The 21,697-nt window shown below is 40.0% G+C and overlaps 1 long non-coding RNA gene across 1 annotated transcript in view; it reads left to right on the top strand.

Moving 5' to 3' along the window:
* The first annotated feature begins 5,790 nt into the window (after positions 1-5,790).
* The window catches only part of LOC138159809 (uncharacterized), a 74,882-nt gene continuing 58,975 nt past the window's right edge, over positions 5,791-21,697 (top strand). Inside the window, exon 1 of the long non-coding RNA XR_011167991.1 lies at positions 5,791-6,266. This is a non-coding gene — a long non-coding RNA (uncharacterized lncRNA). The remainder of the gene's footprint in view (positions 6,267-21,697) is intronic.

Genomic DNA, 21,697 nt, shown 5'->3' with positions numbered 1-21,697 from the left:
CAGGTCAAAAACCAACAACTTCCTAACAATTAGAGCTGTACAAAAGTAGATGAGAGGCCTCAGAAAGCAATGGGTTCTCCTTCACTGGAAGTCTTCAATTAGACAATAATTTGTTGGGTATGTTATAGAGATTACCATTCATATGCAAGTTGGATGAGATAGCCTCAGAGGTCCCTTCTAACTCTGAAAATACATTACTCTATTAAAAAAAAAACCAAATGTCATCATTACAGAGAATTAGAATCTCATTTTAAAAACTCCTACAAATACTACAATGATCATGTAGAGATCATATGATTTAGTCATGAATAGCATGATGGACTTGGAATCCAGAAAACATACATTCAAATGTCACTTCTGATACTTAACAGCTCTGTGACAATGTCACTGAAAATTCTCTGAATCTTAGTTTCCATAATAGTAAAATATATTTCAAAGGCGTCCAGCGCTAATGCCTGTTATCTATCTGATGGGGTTGTTGTACTTCTAAGGGTAAGATGTAAATGTGAATTCCTGTTTGCTACTGTAGTTCAGTCCCTCCTTCATGACTCTTATAAGAAGGGCCTCAGAAAGATTCGACTCCTTTGAATTTTATCAGTGCTGACTGGTGTTCCTCATGGCTGTCTCAGTACCTATCTTTAATTCTGAAAAGATTGACTGCTTCAATTAATCTGCATTTTAAAGTTCTGTTGTATTTACAAATTGCAAATTTCTTCTGTTCTTGTTGGCTGGCCTTGCTTTTAATCAATAAAGAATTTATCTGGTTGCTTAACCATGGAATATATTCCTTTCCCCCAAGTTGCAAAATTTCTCTGTCTGTGTCCAGAGATTTCGAGGCCAAATGACTCTCTCTTTTGTGATCGGTCTAATCAAGACATTTGGGTAGACTTCAGGAGTTGAAATGAGGGATGTTTGTGTTGTGGCGTCCAAATCTTGTTTTTTACTTCTCAATTCAGAAGATTAGAGGACTTTCTCAGCATTAGATCACCTTCCCCATTCCCCAATTTCTTTTTTTTTTTTTTTTTTTATAAAGCAATCCGGGTTAAGTAACTTGCTCAAGGTTACAGGGCCAGTTACTTCTGGATGTGGTGCTAAGTATCTGAGCCCGGATTTGATCCCCAGGTCATCTTGACACTGGAGCCGGTGCTCTCACTCGCTGTGCTACCTGGCCACCCCTCCCCAATTTCTTAACAGGCAAATGAATGCTGAGAGTCTCAGTGATATTTAGCACTTGTGCCCGCTGTAATGCTGAAGAGATTTCAGTCACTATTGGGTCCCCGCATCCTCCTAGCTACCCTCAAACACCATTATTCCTTCTCTTTTAGATATCTGCTTCATCTAAAATGCTGGATTTTTTGTTTTTTCTTTCTTCCTTTCTGGGTATTCCTCTGCTTGTGTCCCAAGCAGTGCCTTGGGAATACGTAAAAAGAACAAGTTATAGGCAAAAAGGTGAAGCAGGAAGGATTTGTCATTAGGGCCCCACAAAGCAACCTGTCAATATGCCCCACATAGTGCTTTTATGCCCTATCTGTAAAGGCACTCAGTGATTTCATGGGCCCTGCAGCTGTCCATGACCCTGCCATGCTGAGAAGTCCCACAGAAGCCTGCTCTTTTTGGACAGTACCTCAGGTTTCCTGCTGACTCCTTGTTCTCCATCAAAACTAACCTGTTCTGTTCGGTTGTTTTTTTCCTTTTGATCTCTTTCTCCTCTGCATTCCTAAGTGAGAGCTAGCTCTTTTAATGAACAAGATCAGGATACTGTGTTGCCCCACCCCAGGCAACATATGCACATTTTAACAGGAGCATTTTGAGATATAACTTCCTTCCTTCACTCCTTCCCTTCACTTCCTCCCTGCTTTTCCTTCCTCCTTCCCTTTCTTCCTTCCTTCCTTTTTTTCCTTCCTTCCTTCCTTTCTTCCTTCCTTCCTTCCTTCCTTCCTTCCTTCCTTCCTTCCTTCCTTCCTTCCTTCCTTCCTTCCTTCCTTCCTTCCTTCCTTCCTTCCTTCCTTCCTTCCTTCCTTCCTTCCCTCTTTCGCTCCCTCTGTGTGAGGAGCTCCTGGTATAGAAGTGTCTTCTATGACTGCAGATTGGCAACTCAACTATCTTAGAGTTCTAAAAGATTACATGACCTCAGGAGTAGCTAGGTAGTACAGTGGATAGAAAATGTTCCCTGGAGTCAAGAGGACCTAAGTTCAAATTCAGCTTCAGACTCTTAGCAGCTATGTAATCTTGGATGTGTCACAACCCCCATTGTTGAAAGAAAGGAAAGAAAAAATAAGGAAAGGGAAAAGGAAAGGAAAAAAGGAAAGAAAAAAAAAGAAAGGAAAGGAGAAAGGAAAGGAAAAAGAGGAGAGGAGAGGAAGAAAGAAAGTTAAATGACTTGCTCATGGTCATTCATTCAATGGTTCAAGGGTAGGACTTGAACCTAAATTTTGCTGACTCTGAAGTTGTCTCTATGCCATGCTGCCTCTCATTGAAGTACTCTATCTTGGCTTAAAAGAGGAACTTTAGTAATGAAAATTTCATATCCTTTGGCATGTTGAGATGTTTTTAGGGTTTTAAGGTATCCCTGAAATTCCACTGTTTTCAACAATATTGTCAGTAGAGCACATGTAGCCGTTTCCCCTGTGTCAGGGGTGGATTCAGGTTGATCTATTTACATGTTGTTTCCTTCCACCCTTGAACCAAGGGCACCCATTTCTGAAACAGCTTGCTGGATTAGGCCTTGAAAAAAGGGCAAAACTATTCTATCTTCTTGCTTTTAGATTAATATTCCTAATGTATAACTGATCACTTCTCTCCCCTCTTCAAAGGCTTTCAATGCTTTCCCTTTTTCTGCTGAATAAAGTTTAAGCTCTTTATCCAACCCTGAAGGCCTTCCATAATCTAATGATAATTTACTTTTATACCCTTACCTAACACGATTCTGCATTGTATACTCTGTGATCTAGGCAAAGTGAGCTCCCTCCTGTATCCACAGCTTCCTGTCTCCTTGATTCTGAGCATGCTGTTGTCTGTTTCTGAAGGAACTTCTTCCCCATTTTCTGCCTCCTGTGACATTCTATCACCTCTTCTAAGGTCCCACTCCAGTGTTCCCTCCTCCATGAAGCCTTCCCTGGTTCCCTCAGGCTGAGTGATCTCTTCTTCATCTCACATCCTGCACCTCCTATACTTTTACATTTCATTTTGGCATTTCTCATTGATGCTCATAGATCATTAAGTTTCTTGAGGGCAGTGACCATATCTTATTTATCTTTGTAATATTAAACACAAAAGTAATACTAATTGATACTCATTCTTCACTTTAAGGTTTGTAAAGTGTTTTATATTTATTAATACGTAAAAATAATATTTAATAGAAGGTACCAGGATTGTAGAGTGGGTTGCTAGGTGGCACAATGGATAGAGCACTGGGCCTGAAGCCAGGAAGACTTCTTCCTGAGTTTGAATCTGACCTTTGACACTTACTGGTTGGTTGACCCTGGGCAAGTCACTTAACACTTTTTGCCTCAATTCTTTTTTTTTTCTTTTTGGAGGGCAATTGAGGTTAAGTGACTTGCCCTGGGTCACACGGGGCTAGGTTTTGTGTGTGTGTGTGTGTGTGTGTGTGTTGTTTGAGGCCAGATTTGCCTCAATTCTTTACTTGTAAAATGAACTGGAGAAGGAAATGGCAAATCACTCCAGTATCTTTGCCAAGAAAACCCCAAATGGGGTCATGAAGAATTAGACACAATAGAAATAAATGAATAATAAAGTAGGATTGCAGAATCACAGACTTGGAGAAGGAAGGAACCCCATAACTTTCCAGCTTATTCTGTACAAAGAAAGAGGGAATGCTGATTACCTTTGTGACTTTAGACCTGCATGACTTTGGACCAAGGTTCAAGGTTGTCCTTTTACAAGTGAGAAAACTGGGATCCACAGAGGTTAAGTAGTGACTTGCTGTAATGGGAATGCAAATTTGGAAGATCTTCCCTGCCCCTAGGCTAAAATGCACCTGAAGCCTGGGGAGGGAGGCTTGTTTTTCAGTAGATACTTCTTGATTGGCCAGTGAGTCAATAAGGTTGTTACATTCTCTGAGCCAGGAGAAGGCTATATAAGCCCTGATGTGTAGCTTTGTTTTGGGACTCACTTTGAGAAGTGTTCTGTGATTTGATCTGAATTCTGGGAAGCCATTGTTGAGAGTCCCCCGGCTTTGAAAAACCCAGATGTGGAAACCCAGATGTTGACTGGGTGTGGATGTAATGGTTGGACAGTTTGGAAAGCTGTCTACTTGATCTGTTTCTGTCTTGATAATTCTGCCTGTGTATTTTGAAGTTCGAGATGCTGACCTTTTTCCCCTGAACAAGGTAAACGATATATGTCTGACTGATTAAAGTAAGCTTGTTAACCCATTTTGAGTTGCTTTCCTTTAACAAAGCAGATCCAAGAACCTGTGGTAGCTGCAAACCCTGAGGACGCTTGGGGTGCTTGCGGCTACACTTGCTCAAAGTCCACTTCCAGGTAGGAAGTTTCAGGGCTGGAATTCAAACCCAAGTGCTCTACCTTCAAATCTAGAACCTCCTCCCACTCTACCATGACAGGTAACATTATTACCATTTAGTAGAGAAGGACATTGGTTCTCACAGAGAATAATCTGAGTGTTATCCCACTGACAAGTGTGGAAGAGAGGCTTCAAACTCTATTCTTTCCTGGCTCCAGGGATAGCACCTTCCCCCTACCCCACCACCTCTCCCCACTGTCCTCCTCCACACCTAGAAGTCTGCCCTGAATTCTAATGCAGATTCTGCCCTTTTCTAATTTCTGGGGCAAATCATTTAACCTATTTGTACCCCAGTTTTGTCATCTGCAAAAAGAGAGGGTGGGAAAAATAATCTCTGAGGTCTTCTCCAGCTCTAAATCCATATGGTTATGATTTAACAGATGATTACAGAATGAATCAATGCTTCTGATCACATACATTTGACCTCCCCTAGCACAATGCTCTAACCAGATGTATGCCTGCATCTCTGTAAACTTCAAGCACATGACACATTTAAAATAAGGCATTTAGGTGATGTGAGGAATAGTCAATCTAAAGTCAAAAGACCTGATTTTGAATGCTGTCTTAGACACTTACTAGCTGTGTAACCCTAGACAAGTCACTTAGCTTCATTCAGCCCCAGTCCTAATCTGCAGAATGGGGAGAATAATGGGAACAAAAGAGATAACATAGAAACCTCTCTGTATACTTAAAGTGCTAAATAAATGCTAGCTATTATTATTAGAATACTGCCAATATAGACATTAAAACATACCACTTCCATCAACCATTGAACTATACACTCAGTGTACATTTGTGTAGCAGGAAGTATGTGTGCATGCCTGTGTGTGTGTGTGTGTGTACGTGAGTGCGCACGCTGGGGGAATAGTGTGGGAGATGGAGTGGATAATGTGCCTTTACCTTTTCAATTTCCTTGCGATAGAGTCAGCGTTGACTGCACACCCTTTCCTTCTGTGTTTCAGTAATCATTTTGGCATGGAGTGGATATTAACTGCACACATCTGCCTGACTTGTTTCACAGGGCTATAGGGGAAAGTGTAGCACCTGCAGGGGACACAGAAACTCCCACTGAATACTCAGTACCTCCCGGGCAGCCCCAGCTCTGGAAGGAGGGAGCCCACCTGCTGGATTTCCCATAGTCACATCCCAGGATGAGCGACCCAGAGGCTGGGAGGTCTAATTTGGATTTCTCTTGGAGCAAACTCACAGCTGCTAGTATGCCATCAAAAGCTGCCAACTCATCTCCCTCCAGTCACACCACTATGCAGTATGACTCCAGAGTCAGAGGAGCTGGGAAGCCTAGACAGTACTTTGTTTTAATAACAAACAACAGCAATCCCAAACCCTGAATCTGAGAATAGACATGGTATTAGGCTCCTCAAAGGGGATCCAGGTCACCAGTTAACTGTATGGCTTTGAGCAAGTTACAAAAGGTCCCTGGGTCAGTTTTACATTTATATAATAGCTGAAGAATTTCAAAAGTATATACATACCTCATTTGATTCTCATAATTTCCCTATGAGGTAAATACTACAGATATGATTTTCTCATTTTTTTGATGAAGACACTGAGGTAGAGATTGGTTAGCTGATTTGCCTGGACTCAGATAGCTATTATTTGAAGTGGAATTTCACACCAGGTCTTCCTGACCCCCAAGGACAATGGAAAGCGGGAGCGTTGATTGTGGACAACCTTAAACATCAGACTGTGGAGTTTGGACTTGGTAGGTAATGTAGACAGTTCTCTATTGTAATTTTTCAAATACCTGAAGACAGCTATAAATCTCCTTCTCTTGCTGCTTCTTCCCTATCTTTCCTTTCCCAAGCTCAACATAGTTCTTTCAACAATTTCTTAGAAGGCTTGATTTTCACATCCTTAATTATGCTGGTCACTCTCCTTTGAATATGCACCAGTTTGTGAATGTCACTCTTAAAATGGGACACCCAGGCCTGAGCAAAATCCAGCAGATGTGGTCTAATGACCACAGTGAGATTATTGCCTTCATTACTCTTTTTTTTTTCTTTTCTTTCTTTTTGGAGGGGGAAGGCAGGGAAACTGGGGTTAAGTGACTTGCCCAAGGTTACATGACTAGTAAGTGTTTAAGTGTCTGAGGTCAGATTTGAACTCAGGTCCTCCTGACTCCAGGGCTCTATTCACTGCATGACCTAGCTGCCCCCAACCTTCATCACTCTTGACACCGTAAGTCATCACTAAGATGTCTAAAATTCATTGTCTTTTTTGGTGAAAGCTCTTCAACATGGTCACCTCATACTGACCTTTCATTCAAATACTTACAAGGTATTTAAACTCCTAGATTTTGGGCAAGAGGCCCCTGAGATTGAGTGTGTTGAAGTGGCCCAGCAAAGGACAGAGGTAGATTGCATAGTCAGATCCTGATCAGTGATTATGAGGTCACATGTATTCAAATTTACACTATTTGAAATTATAATTGTGTAAAATATGGTCATTGGCTCTAGTCCAATAGAAATATGCAGTATAGATTTAATTTAATACAACTAAGGGATTGATTATTTGCACTAATCAGTTTTTCTCTGTAGTCAGTCAGTCAGTCAACTTTTATTATTAATCACCTACTATACGCCAGGCCCTGCTACGCACTGGAGATACAAAAAAAAAGGGGCAAAGACAGTCCATGCTGTCTAGGAGCTCACAGTCCAATGAGGGAGATGACATTCAAGGCTGTCTACAGAATAACTGGAGATAATCAACAGAGACAAGACACTAGAATTAACAGAAACTGGGGGAATTTTAGCTGGGACTTGAAGGAAGTCAGGGAATCCAGGACACAGAGGTGAGGATGGAGAGACATCAGGCATGGGGGGTTGGGGAGCAGCCAGAGAAGACCCCTAGAGCATTCTTTAGGCAGATTTCTCTCCTTGGAAAATGCACTTAACTAACAAGCACCCTTACCACTTACTTGATACACATCTACTGCCTTATGGGAGCAAGGGCAGCCTGGCATGGTGATCAGAACCCATAGATCTGAAAGGAAGAAAATGACTGTGACATGGTCAGTGGGTCAGGTTTCTTTGATTCATCCAATATTGTAGAATAAGAACACAAGAAACAATTTATATAATGTTATGAATTACAAATTACTTCCCTCACAACAACTTTGTGAGGTAGTACTATTAACACATGATTATTATTAACTTTTATCATCATTATTGTTGGGGGTGTTATCATTAATAACTAGCTAGCAGTAACTAGGGTAGACTAGTTGGGCCTTTGGCTTAGGGTGGAAAATTTAGAGGTTCGGGGTGGCTAGGTGACACAATGAATAGAACACTGGCCCTGGAGTCAGGAGGACCTGAGTTCAAATCCAGCCTTAGACACTTACACACACACACACACACACACACACACAAACTAGCTATGTGACCTTAGGCAAGTCACTTAACCCCAATTGCCCCTCTAAAAAGCAAAAAAAAAAAAAAAGAAATAGAAAAAAGAAAATTCAGAGCTTAATAAGGTTACCATCTGTGGGTATTTCCTTCCTTACCTGTCCCATCCCCAAGGTCTCACCAGAAAGGTGCTTTCTTCTCTCTTATCAGCTTCAATACTCTGTGGTACCTCAGGGCTTCCTTCTTTGCCTCCTGGTTGCTGCCCAAGTGAAATTTTCCACCATTTACACTAGGGGAAAAATTACTAGGAATTGTTCCTTGGATTTATAAGGCCCTTGTGAAGCAGGTAATGCAAGGACCTCTATTTTGCAGCTCAAAGATGGTCCTGTTGAAAAGACTTTAGATTTTCTCTATATAGTTTCAGGGACTGGTTGAATTGCCCACCAGATTAACTCCTAATTTGTCAATCTGAGAAGCCAGCTGTCCACAATTGGTATCTGCCCTACCTTCTAATCTCATCTCAAACTCCATCCTGTTGCAGGTGCTACAGGTTCCCCACCATCCTCCAAATATTTCCAAACTTTCTTGCTTCTGGGTGCAATTCATGCACTACTGACATGTGCTCTATATGGCACATGTTGCTAAGCAATGTTCTGGTGCTAAAGTTATTTCATTGTTATCATTGTTCAGTTGTTTCAAGTATGTCCAGCTCTTCGTGATGCCATTTAGGGTTTTCGTGGCAAAGATATTGGAGTGATTTGCCATTACCTTCTCCAGCTCATTTTACAGATGAGGAAAATGAGGCAAACAGGGTTAAGTGACTTGCCTAGAATCACACAGCCAGTAAACATCTGATGCCAGATTTTAACTCAGGTCTTCCTGACTCCAGATCCAACACTCTATCTACGGAGCCATTTAGCTGCCCTAATGGCTTGTATGACCCAACACTGTTTTTTTTTTTTTGTTTTTATATATGCAAAATACATGCTGTGATTACATTATGTTCAAAGCACTGTAATTGCTGTATATTCTGTGGCCAGCTGTATACAATTTTATTGTGACTTCCATGTATTAGGTATTGCATTTGTGTGGCTTACTATTTACTTGTTAACTGTATAAACTATGAAATATGCTAAATTTGTATACGAGTTATATGCTCGCACACATTTAAGAACAGCAAATTCTTCAGTGACATGTGGGGGAGGAAGCTGGAGGATAAGATGATCACAAGCTGTATATGGGCATACAAAGCATTCTTGTTTCTGGCCACACACACATGAAAAAGGAAGGAATGAAGTTTGGTCTGGGGAAAATAATGATCTTGCTCCTGTGCTTAGCTTTTCCTATGAGTTTTCCCCCTCCTATTTATTTCCATGGGAAAACAAAAGAGTTTGGGAGTTAAGAAACCATAGGGACTTGCCTAAGGTCACAAGGCTAGTTTGTGTGTGTGTGTGTGTGTGTGTGTGTGTGTGTTAAGTGTCTAAGGCTGGATTGTAAACAGCTTTTGCTGTTTTAATGGAAGGAGAGCATCTGAATAGAAAATGACTAGATAGAGTTTGGCCATTGCAAATTAAACCGGTACCCACAAGGAATTTCTAAACCTAGGTTAGACTGAAGCCTCTGAAAGAGCCCTACCCACTGGGGAACCAGGAAATATGGAGGGGCCACTATGCATTTTTAAGTCCGAAGGTACTAGTTGGCTACAGAACCTTTGGCTTTGTGTTCCCAAAGATTTGGTGCCCAAGGAAAAGCATTTCCTCTTGGAAAGGAAACACATCCCACACAAGGTCCCAAAAAAATGGAGACCTGTTAAGTGAGAGGGGAAAAATTGGAAGAATTGTTTTTCTCTATAGACCAATGATTGGCATATCAGGACTTCTTTCTTTTCTCCCCCCCTAAAAGAACTATACCAAGCTATGCTATGGGCCTTAAAATTAAAGAGTAAGGGCAGTGTCTACTCCTTATAGGAGGAAAAGATAGCACTCCACCTTACTCCAGAAGGTAGAACGTGAGAGAAGCTTTCCACTGGTGTTGTCAAATTCGAGTAGAAAGGGAGTCACTAATTGTTCATAAGGATCTTTGCAGGTTGCATGTGGATTTAGCAAACTCCATGGTAATGTGTTCTATGTTCTCTTGTATTTTTATTTATTTTGTTACATATTTTTGTTCAATCTGGCCCAAATTTTATCTGGTTAGGGCAGGGCCAAGTGAGTGACATCTCAGCTCTATGGTGAGCGCCCAGTGGCCATCTGCCCAGCGGAGTGAGATTTAGTAATCACTCCTTGACTTGACCTGAGGAGCAGTCACACAAAATCAGCAGCAACAAAACCCAGCAGAGTACGTGTCCCATAAAAACTACAAGCTATATGAAAGCAATAGAGGGCAAGCCTCTTGGTGAAAGCAGTTTGGTGTCATCCCCAGAAGACAATGGTAGCCCTATGGTATCAGAGACGGATAGAACCCTTCTGCATGAGAAATGTACTCCCCATATACATAGCTCTCCATGTGTGTTCCCTACATTTCCCATTGATGGAGTATTTGTGGGAGAGTATATCCCAGGTCTATGGGGAAAATCTTTCCCCCTCAATTTTCTTATTATGCTACTGTATTAAGTGCCCTCACTCTGAATTAAATCGATCCTTTGACTGACTGATGAATGTAAAGCTATTGGAGGAAGCTGTTGAACTCTGGTTTTGAGTGGATGTGGTTCCCACAGGGTATCATGAACTTAGCCTCATCGGGGCACCCCACTGCATGCATGACTTACTATTTTTACAGTATATTGTAAATGGTTGATTTTAGGAATATTACGTCCCCTCTTGGAAATTTCCAACCCTTCCTATCTGTCTTCTTCATTATATAATCTAATTCTTATGCCTATGTTATTGTTGTTGTTTTTAAATCCCTATCTAAATTTCTCCATCTCGATCTAGGCATTTGACTTTTTACTTTATCTCAGAATTATTCTAAGGGGAATATTTTAATCATTTATTTAATGTGTTTAGGGAAAACAAACAACCTATACTGAAAAAAATATAATAAAACGTCAGGCTTTGTTCGATTAGACCCCCAGCTTGTATATTTGCTAGTTACATGACTGAATAAAATGTAAAGAATAAAGATCATTATGAAGAAAACTCACATTTATATAGAACCTTAAAGTTCACAAAGCATTTTATGTACATTACTCATGTAATGCTTATAACAGCACTCAGATATAATTAACTACATCTTATGGGAGAGGAAACTGAGGCACAGAGTGGTTACATAATTTTCCCCTGGTAACACAGGTATTCAGTGTCAGAAAGGAAGTATTTTTTATTTGATTTTAAATTTTTTTCCTAATTACATGTAAAAGCAATTTTAACATTCTTTTTTGTTTTCAAATTTTGAGTTCCACATGCTCTCCTTTCCTACACTGCTGCCCTTACTGAGAAGGAAAGCAATTTGACACAAGTTATACATGTGTACTCATGCAAAGAAAGGAGGTTCAGATCTAAAGCTTCTTAACTTTAACACTATCTTCTATATCAAACTCCCTGAGCCTCAGTTTCCTTATCTATAAAATGGGCACAATAATTTCTACACTATCTACTTTATAAGGTTGCTGAGAGGAAAGCCCTTTGTAAGCTCGAGGGTGATATATAAAAGCAAACTAGTACTTTTAACAGTCAGGACACTCAAGAATCCCTTTGCTTCTACCAGGAGAAAAGCCTAATAAACTTTTAAGCACTCATGAAATTCTGCAGATTGATTCATAACAAAATGGAAGAATGTATTAAGAAATTCTGGAAACACCACAACACTTCTGTTTGATCTCAAATTTCTCTGATGAAACATCATTATTTCAGTGGCCATGCTTCCCCTGGGTTTAGTCTGTTTTCTTCTCAAGACTCTGACACCTGCCTCTCCCCTCCACTCCTCCCCTCTTCTTCTTATTCTTCCTGCCTCCAGTCGTGCTGGGATGAGTCACTATTTATGTGGTTCAATAACTTAGCCATGCTGTCTGCAAGGCTGGGTACACTGACTGAAATTTGGGTGAGGCAACACTGGATGGCGCCATTGTCTATTAGGAAGTAGAGCTCAGCGCTGCAGGTCTCCCAAAAATGCAGAACCTTAATTTTCCCACAGTTTGTAGGTGGATGTTATGCCTGCCTGCATGAGAACAGAACCGTGTGGCTACAAAGGCCCCTTCTCTTGCCCACCTGCTCTGAAACGTTTTCATTCTGTCTTTTTCTGCAGAGCACACAATGGCTCTGGTGATTAGACATTTTTAAAATGCTAAAATAGATGGATGGGTTGCTTAATCCCTTGTTTTGATAATTAGCGGTGGCTGTAAATCTACCTTTTTAATCCCTCTACCCTAAGCCTGGCTATTCATTAGTGTGAGGCTTTAATAGAAAGGAGAGACTGGCTGAAGGGCGATTGGCCCACAGTGAGATGTTACACTTTCCGGGATAAAAGATGAAGGAAAACCAGGTTGAGAATTGAGGCAAATATTCCTGGGGGGAGGGGATGACAAAGGGACTTTGATACACTCCAGGGGGGGAAATGCTAGGTATTAGAGCTTTCCCAAAGGCAAGCTTTGCATGTGGGAGAAAGAAATGTAAGCTTCTTAAGGAGAGTGACTAAGTTGTTAGCGTGTGTGTTTAAATTTTGGTCACATAGTAGGTGCTTAATAAATATTTGTTGAATTGTGTCAAATGAAAGAAGTGGGGTACTGAGGAAAAACTTCATGGACTTCCTAATTTTTCTGAGGTCTAGTTCTCCTTTGTTCTGTGCTGCATTTCTTGATGACTTAGGTTTACCTGGTGAGCAGATGTAAGGAGAATGCCTGAGAGACTATCATTTTCCTCATACCTACTGTTTGATATACTAAGGTGTCCACTTCTATGTCAATGGTATGAGATTAAAAGACTGAGCATGGTTGAATGTGGTTTTGAGATTTTTTTCAAAAGGTAGCTCTACTCTAAGGCAAAGAAGCAAGAAGGTTAACAGCAGTCTAAACTACGTGTTTTGGCACTGAAGGATTTTCTGCCCAGTGCTGTTCTCCATTGTCTATTGCGGCTCCCCCAATGAGACTACCAATTACTCAAGGAAAGAGACCATATCTTTTCTTTTTCTATATTCTAAGAGTACCTAGTACCACACAGGGAATAAATATTCAGCCCAATTCAATCAGCATTTATTAATAGCTCCAATGTGAAAAGATACCATGCTAGGCAATGAAGAAACAAAGAGATAAAAAACTTGGTCCCTGTCTCAAAGGAATCATCCTCTAGTTGTGGAGACAGGACATATCGTTCATGAAAGTAATTAGAAAGATGAGTCAGCCTAAGCTAAATGCCAAGTGAGTCAGTCAGTAAACCCCAGCATTTAAGTAATAAGGAAATGGCAGACATGATGCTGAGAACTTATGATACAAAGAAAGGTAAAACCCAACAGCCACCCTAACAAAAACACAGTGCCTGTTCTCAAGGAGCATATATTCTACTGGGTTGTACAGAAGACAATAGTTAAGGAACATGTGGTCATGATGGCCTGGGATGTTCCGGAGGTCGTAAGACTCAACCTAGGCCTCAAAGAAAGGCAGAAAGGGCTGTCCAATTGTTCCCATGGTTCTCTCCAAGTAGGATCAGCAGATTTAGTACCTGGAAAAGGGTCTTAGGGGAAAAAGGAGCAGAAAAGATCATGGGGTATTGCCTGAGGAAGTAGGTAGCAGAACCAGGATTCAAAAACTTTGGTCCCCCTTGACTCTAAACCAAGTGTTCTTTTCACTATGAACCTCCTTTACCCTTCTGTAACATTCTTAGGATAAATGTCTAGTGGTGGTATAAATGTTTCAGAGTTTGTCTGTTTTGTAGCTTTTTTTAAAGTATTTGTTTGTCCATCTTTTATAAAAATATTGAAAATAGGAGAGCACCTTATTTAGTTTTGTTGTACTTTTTTTTCTCTTTCTCTCCTACAGCCTCCATTCTCCACCACTCCCAGTACTAAGCACTCAGAAGCAGCTTATTGATTGATATTCAGGTCTACTGAATCCCTGATACCTGACAGGCCAAACAAAGAACGTGCCAATCAGTTCCAATTTTGAGCTATTTCTTTTACTCCAGTTTTCATAGCCCAGATGCGGATAATAGTTGCTATTTCCCTGCCCCATCGCCACTTTTATTTAAGATTGCTAATACCTCACTACTATTATTGCCAGGTTTTAGATGGGGGCATTGTGATACTGGAGAGGTTAAATGATTTATTCTGGTTCCTTGGCCAACTGAAGGAAAGACAAGAACAGATCACTGCTTCTCTTTTTGTTTCCCTTCCTAAAATAGGCCTTGGACAGAGTTATATTACCCCTGGGGAATTTTAGGGTCACTTAATGTTTTGGGGGGCATGCTATACTTTTCTGAGTATGGGGGAATCAAGGTATAGAAGATAGAAATCCTATTTAGCTCTAATCTATTTCAGATATTGTCCCCTATTTCCCAAGGTCCCATCTTGGGAACTGCCCACTGATTCTACCATCCTGAGAGTCTACTGAGTCTGAAAGGAAGAGGTTCTGAACTCTGGCCATAAGAATGGATAGAGACCTTTTATTTAATGGTACAAGTCCAGGTTTAGTATAACTAGGCATCAAGAAAGCAAGCTCTCACCTCAAGAGAACACTAAGAGAATTCTCTCTATTTTAAGTACTGTTTCCTTGATGGGAACAACTCTACACTTTTAAATACTTAAAAATTTGAAGGTCCTTTCTATTCATAAGTTTTATATTTTAAACCACAGTTGATAATTTAATATGAGAAATCAATGATCATTTGGTACTAACTTCAAAGCCTGGCTGGTGTAGATCAATTTCTCTGTCTTACTCATGCAACCACTGACATGCCATTAAAAGTTAAAAAAACATCTGAATTCTGAAACAGAAGCTAGTGACTTCTGGGCATGAGAGAGAAGTCTAAATCTTAAGGAATAGAAAATTTCATTTAGTCTGATCTCAGGGATTTTTTCCCCCCAACGGAAAAATAACGTAGTGCCGAACCCCTTTGTTATACTGGACGAAAATGTAAAATGATGTGTTTAAAGTTGACCATGTTATAAAGCAGGTTTCAACTCTATGGAGTTATTTTTATGGGTCTATGATTTGACTCATGATATATGTACAATAATATGGAATATTTCATAGAATCAAGAATGGAAGGGCTATAAGTTACCCAAACCCCTCATTTTCCAGAAGAAACTAAGGCCCAGAAATGATTACACAGATAGTATCACAGCCTGTAATAGAAGCTTGATTCTCTGATTTTTCTTTCTTACGTATTAAAACAGAGCTATTCTATGTGTAATAATAGTTAATAATTATACCCGATGGTTACATTTTACAAAGTATTCTGCAGCCTCACAATGACTCTGAGTAAGGTCCAATTCGATCCAATTCAATGAATTTTATTAAGTGCCTATTGTTTACCAGGCATAATGCTAAGTGCTGGGGGTATGAAGAGAGCCAAAAGACAGTTCTTGTCTTCAAGGAGCTCACAGTCTAATGAAGGAAAGAACAAGAGAATGAATACAGACAAAGTAAAGTATATACAGGATGCAAAGGAAATAACGAACAGAGGGAATGCGCTGGATTTAAGAGGAATGGGGAAGGGGTCCTGTAGGAGGCAGGATTTTAGTTAAGACTTAAAGGAAACCAGGCAGGTGCTGTTCCCATTGAGATTTTACAAGGAGGGAACTGAAGTTGAGAGAAATGAAATTACTCTTTTTGGGGCCCCAAAGTCCATCGAACAGAAGGTGAACCCATCCCTTCCTGACTCCAAGTCCAGTAGTCTAGTCGCCATGCCATAGAACATTCTCAGGACAAAACCCTACACATGCTTTGGCACAATACCTCATCTTCCCTGGTCAACATGCCATAATCCAGGAAACCTGACAATATCATGCCACTGACAACTTTCTATGTGTAAGCGAGCAGTTCAGAGTATTACAAAAACAAAGTTTTACCCAAGCATGAACACAGAAACCCTTGAATGAACAACCACTGATCCCAAAGATTTCAGTGCCAGCCTCCAAAGTTTCTTCCTATCCCCAACAGTGGGGCTCCTCTGGCTAAGACTCATCCCTCATTCCTGTCCCTCCTCTCTCCGCCTCCCTTCCCCCAGCAATCTGGATTTTCCCAGTTGCTGTCTGTGGATGCCTCCATACATTTTCCTCAGCTTCTTTGGGGCTATTTTCTAGGTCCCCCAATACAGCTTTCTTTTAGGGGCATAGTCTTGCTACTAAGGAAAGGAAGAAGCTTCATGAGCACTCTGTCCATCCAAGATGACAACAGCATTTATTTCCTATCTCTGAGACCTTGAACAAGCACTAAACCTCTTTGGTTTCCCTTTCTTGCCCCATACAATGGCCTAGATGACCTCTCTTAGTTCTCTTCCAGCTTTAAATCTATGGTCCTAGGGAAGGAAAAAGAATTTTCATGAGTTCTTGCTCGGGAAGGAATTATTATCACTCCCCTGCAGTATCTCACAGCTCTCTTAATTCACTCTAGATTGGTAACTTACCCCACTTCCTACCATACCCTCTCCTCCCATATACACAGCTTTCTGAGGCAATTTCCATTGTCACTGAGGTTGGGTCAAATTTAACAGACCTTAAGACATGCATGTTCCCAGGCTACTACCATTCATGCATACATTCATTCAATAAGCATTTATTAAGGGCCTGATAAGTAGAGACACATAGGGCAGCTAGGTGGCACAGTGGATATCATTAGGAAGACTCATTTTCCTCAGTTCAAATCTGACCTCAGACACTTACTAGCTGTGTGACCCTGGGCAAGTCACTTAACCCTGTCTGCCTCAGTTTCCTCATCTGTAAAAATGTGCTGGAGAAGGACATGGCAAGCCACTCCAGTATCTTTGTCAAGAAAACCTCAAATGTGATGATGTCGAGCAGAATACTGTGCTAAATTCTGCACTACAGAAAAACAGTTACCTTCTGCCCTCAAGGACCTCATATTCTACCTAGGAGGAAAATCATACATGTACAAAAATAGATACTATATATCTATATGATTTGATATATGACATAATAATACAATAGTATATATACATATATACACATATATATCCCATTATTAGCAAGAGGGAAGAGTGATGGGACTTGAAGGAGGGACTAAAGGATCACAATAGATGAAAGACACACAGGACAAGAGAATCCCAAGGAAATTTGTTGTCTTCTAAGAGAACTGGGTTTCAGGTGGATGCATGCCGGTGGTGAATTCATGGCAAAGAAGGACTCTGCTCTATCAAAGTGAATATTATTATGAGTAGTTGGACCTTTATCTGGTTCACTAATCCCCTTAAGTAATGATCTACCTACAAAGAATTTGTTGTTTTCCTAAATGTACCTACTTACCGACACTTTGGAACATGGTAAAGTTATCCCCTTTCCACTCTTTCTACCCTGACTCATAGTTGCCTGCCCAACTTGGCATCACTTTCCTCAGGGGTTTACTACTCTACTTAAACTTTATTTTTTTTCCTGTACTTGTATAAGGTGCTTTTATCTCCAGATAAAGATAAGCTGATTTTTTTGTTGCTGTTGCATTTGGAGCACTAGAAGTCAGTAGACCACACAAGGAAGAGGTTACAAGGAAACCTGGGACCAACTGTCAGGCACATAACTTTGAGTCTATACTAAGTTCCTTCACTGGCTGAACAAAAAGAGTTTCATAAACAATGTAAATAGGAAGTCATTTCCAAGGGGAGGGGAAAAAAATGGGGGAACAGGTAACAATTGAGTCAACCCTTGAAGAAAGCTAGAGAAAAAAGAAAGCTTTTATAAGGCAGAGCTGAGGACAGAGAGCATTCCAGGAACAAGGCACAACATGGAAAAATACACAGAAAAGGTAAATGAGATGCTATGGACAAGGAACAACAATATCACCAATTTGTCCAGAATTTAGAGTGCATACAGGAGAGCAATATGTAAAAATTGGAGGAAGTAAAGTGTAAACCAAGTTGTGAAGAACTTCAAAAAGCACAGGCATTCTGATTTTAGACTAGAGGCAAGAGAAAGCCACTAACACTTCTTCAATGAGTGAATGACAGGGTGGGGCATAAGCTTTAGGAACATCATTCAGCAGCTGCATGGAAGCTGGAACAGAGGGAGAGATGGGAAGCCAGGAGACCAGACCAACTAGGATGTCATTACAATAGTACAGGGAAAAAGTGATGAAGGTCTGATAGAGGGTATTAGTTGTATGAGTGTAGAACAGGATATACATGAAAGATTTTGGAAGACAGAATTAACAAGATTGGCACTAACTTGATATAGGAAGCCTAAAGGAGATTGAAGAGTCAAGGATGAATCCAAGGTCATGAACTTGAGTGATTGGAACCATAGCGCCTTCAACAGAAATAGCTAATTTAGGAAGAAGACTGTTTTTCAGGAAAAAAAATTGTGTTTTGGACATGTTAAGTTTGAGATGCTTACATATATAACCTGTATCAAATTGTCTACCATTTTGGGAAGAGAGAAGGCAAGGGAGGGAGAAAAATTTGGAACTCAAAATCTTGTAAAATTGAATGCTAAGACTTGTCATGACATATAGTTGGGAAAAAATAAAATGTTATAAAATATAAAAAAATTGAGATGCTTATAAGATATCTAGAGGTAATTGTCCAATAGGCCATTGTTGACATGGAACTGGAGTTCAGGAAAAAAGATAAGGGCTGCAGACGTACATCTGGATGTTCTTCTAAGACAGATGCTTGTTTAATCATGGAAAATGGTGGAATTTCTAAGAGTGCAGAGAAAAAAGATAAAAGGGCACAAGACAGAGAGGCAGGACATAGATGATAAGAACCACCAAGGGTGATTGAGAAAGGTCAGTCAAGAAGGAGAATTAAGAGAGAGTAGTGCCGTGAAACACCAGAAAGGTGGAAGGGGCAGCCAATAATGTCAATTGCTTCACAGAAGGCAAGAAGCACAATGACTTGGAAAAGGCCTTTAGATTGAATTATTAAGAGATCACTGGAAAGAGAAGTTTCATTTGGATAATATATTCAAAAGATCCATACTACAAGGGGTTCATAAGTAAATGAGAGGAGAAATGGTGGCAACAAGTATGGAGAGTTTTTTCCTGAGATTCTGGAAGTGAAAGAGAATAAAAGATATATAGCAATAGTTTGAAGGAATGCTAAGATTAAGTAAAGGTCTTTGTTTTATTTGTTTTTTTTAGAATAGGGGAGATTGGACATACTTGTAGGCATCAAGAGATATTTGATAGGGAGCATTTGGATATTATGAGACAGGGGATGATTGCAGAGGCAAGCTGGCAGTTAACTTAAAGGAAATATAGGGAAGAGAAAGAACCAAGTATTAGATAACTATGAATGAAAACTAAGCAATAGTTTCTTCTCTGTGGACTATAAGCCTTTTAGAGCATGATCTGAGACTCCTGATGGCTGTTGTAAGAAATAAAACTTGGTCTCATCTGAATGCTCATAGATATTCATTGATGGTGTTTATGAAAGGCTCCTTGAAGCAAAGTGTCTCTTGCATTTGTGGCCAGTGCTTGAGTTTAGGCAATCTTTTAAAAATGTTCTGTGTGTTCTCATTAGGACCAAAATCAATACAACATCCTTTGGTCCATTACCTTCTGATATTTTAGTGTGGACCCTGTTTTAGCATGGTGACAGTGACATCTATCATTTTCCACAAAGAAAACCATAAAAAAGCAATGTAGTCAGTCTTTACAGGCAGGTTGTGTGTGAACTTTGTGTAACACTAACTGCTTGGTTTCTATCCAAGCTTTTGGATGGTGTGGTTCACTCTCTGACTAGGTGGCTGCCATTTCCCTATGTTTTGTTTTGCTTACTCCACTGTCCTGAAACAGTTTCTGATACTAAGAATGACTTGAATTTAAAAAGTTCATATTCCCCCCAATGTAGAGGAATTCCTGCTAATTAACAATTGTGGATTGCTGTGAGATGGCTTCGGAAGGCGAGAGAGTGCTGTGCATAAAGATGATAAAGCTGAAGAGAGCATCTCTGTTTAACTCAGTCATAAAACCTTTATTAAATACTTACTATGTACCAAACACCATGTTAAGTACTAAGGATACAAAGCAAGACAAAAACAGTCTCTGCTCTCAAAGAGTCAGATACTAATATTTAAGCTATTGACTTCTCATTATCCTGCTGACCAGGTACAAGGTTCAGTTCAGTTCAACAAACATTGATTAACATGTATTTACTATGTGCAAAACACGGTGCTAACATTAAGGACGTAGAGACAAAATTAACAAATAAATCATCAGCTCCAAGAAAACGTGAAAATCCTCAAAAAAAGGCTTACGTTCTACTTGGTGGTGGTGGTGATGGTGGGAAGTAATATGTAACAGTACTCCTCTCTGATTTAGGCTATGTTAATAATAGAAATAGGCAGAAACAAGGACAGTTGTGAGAGAAACATTGATGAAACAGGTCACAGGAAAAAATTACAATCCCAGTAAATTTACCGAAAATATATTGTTTCATCACATCTATTTTGCAAATGAGTGATATAAGGACTTTGAAGTTGACTGATGGGTAACCTTGATGTTTAGAACTGTTTGATGACTGTGTGATAAATGCATATTACCTAATAATGACTTGGCAGAAATGTAGATTTTGGCGCTTTTCTATGAGATTAAGGTGAGTCATAAGTCATAGGAGAACCTCTTTTGGAAAGCAAAGTTGCCTGAGACCGGATCTCCAAATAAGTCATAACAGACAGATCTTGGAGTTGAGTCTCAGAAGAATCCTCAGACCTGGACCCAGGAGAGAGCCCCTGTTTTGTATGAGGAACACCAAAGACTTTATACTATACTACTTGCCCCTGAAAGAGCTGAATGGAGTAAGAAAAAAACAAACAAAAAACCAGCTACCTCCTGTTTGGAGCTGGGCTGACTCTGGTGCTCAGAAAAGAGGTGAGTAGAAAGAAGAGTTTGACAGAACTGAGCTTAGCACTCAGGGAAGACCTGAGCAGGGGTCAGAGAGGAACTGAGCTGAGAGCCCAAGAGAAACCTTTGGTTAAATCTAGGAAGAGAACTCATTGATTTCATTGCCATCTGATGCCTGAGAGATAGAAAGCCTTCAGAAACCAATCGAGGAAGCACATCTGGAAAAGGTAAATAGCTATGGGGTGAACAGAAAGGCCCAGGAGAAGAATGGGAAGCCAACAGAGAAATGTCCCCATCAACCATAGATTTGTCATTTAGGTATTTCCTAGAGGGGATAAAGGACTTCAAAGTATGAGATTCTAAGTTTCAAATTACTTTAGGTACAAGTTTGCTATACAAGTATTCCCTTGCTATGGTACTGTAAGTATGTGGCCTCTTTCCCACATGAACACTGAATGCATTTGTGCAAAAGTATATGTGAGATTACTATAGGAAACATTGTATTTTAATTATTCTTGCTTTGTTTTTTGTTTAGAAACATTTCTGATTAAGAGTGAATTGTGTCATCTCGGGTGATTTGTTAAATGGGAAGTACACCAGTGGAGGCTCAGGAGGTATACTTGTTTTGGAAGTATATTCTTACCACCAGGGTTACTCCTAGGACACTAAGATTGAGTCATAATGGTATGAAAATCTTTTCTGGGAATCTTCAACTTGTCAGCATGAGTGTAAACTGGGTCCAGAGGAAAAATAAAAGAAGGAAAAACTGGGGATTGGTAGTCTACCCCTTGACACAATATATACATAGATTAGTAAATATAATTAGAGGATGGAGATATTAGTAAC

Source organism: Petaurus breviceps, unplaced genomic scaffold (genome assembly GCF_028583685.1).
Source record: "Petaurus breviceps papuanus isolate PSGF00001 unplaced genomic scaffold, PetGlider_PUasm1.0 178, whole genome shotgun sequence".
NCBI classification, from domain to species: Eukaryota; Metazoa; Chordata; class Mammalia; order Diprotodontia; family Petauridae; genus Petaurus; species Petaurus breviceps.
Note: the sequence above shows the minus strand (reverse complement) of the source record. Positions and strands in the feature narration are given on the sequence as shown.